Raw genomic sequence first — 700 nt, 5'->3', positions numbered from 1 at the left:
TTCCACCTGTGCTTACCGGGCCATGAAAAAGAGCACTTGACAAGTCACCGAGACTCTTCTGTGAAGGAAAGGAACTTTAGAGCATTGCTACGAGACGGCCATGTCTTCTTCGTTTGTCTGTTTTCTGGACTTTTCTGTTCTTCATTTATGTGCATCCAAGTCCAAATCAACTTTCTTTATCGGCACTTTTCACAAAAGCAAATTCTATTATATTATGTGGTAATACCGAGAAACATTTGATAACAAACTGTGTGAATTTCAGAGTACGAGTTTTTAAAATTAATTTCGCCGCAGGCGTTCGAATGCGATGAATGAGCACAGTAATGCAAATGCGTCGACCTTCATCGATGCGTTGACCTTCATCGATGCGTTGACCTTCATCGATGCGCTGCTTTGGCTCAGTCGTTGTCTCTAGCGACTTCCAGTTTGTCCGGCCAAGCAAGCATGCTGAGAACCGCAATTTTTAAATCGATTTTGTGTTTTTCAAGATGTGTAGCAGAGACTCTCAAGACTGTTCACCATGCCTCTGAGACTAGACGTACAGGTGACGTCCAGCAGATGCGTTACCAAAGGAATTAGCAGAACGCCTCGTTATTATCGCTCTCGTTCCATTCATTTGTGTTACTGTATTGAGCCATAATAAAACGGCATTTCTTTTACTCTTTAAAATTGATTTTCCCCCCAAGAATTCATGTTGGCT

The 700-nt window shown here is 42.1% G+C and overlaps 1 long non-coding RNA gene across 1 annotated transcript; it reads right to left on the bottom strand.

Annotated features, from left to right (window-relative positions):
* Window positions 1–276: 276 nt before the first annotated feature.
* LOC118612036 lies at window positions 277–461 on the bottom strand. Its single transcript, XR_004954705.1, has 2 exons — window positions 376–461; window positions 277–339 (listed from the first exon to the last, which is right to left on the bottom strand). It is a non-coding gene; the product is annotated as an uncharacterized LOC118612036 (long non-coding RNA).
* Between the last annotated feature and the right edge of the window lie 239 nt (window positions 462–700).

Source organism: Rousettus aegyptiacus, unplaced genomic scaffold (assembly GCF_014176215.1).
Source record: "Rousettus aegyptiacus isolate mRouAeg1 unplaced genomic scaffold, mRouAeg1.p scaffold_m13_p_15, whole genome shotgun sequence".
NCBI lineage: Eukaryota > Metazoa > Chordata > Mammalia > Chiroptera > Pteropodidae > Rousettus > Rousettus aegyptiacus.
Note: the sequence above shows the minus strand (reverse complement) of the source record. Positions and strands in the feature narration are given on the sequence as shown.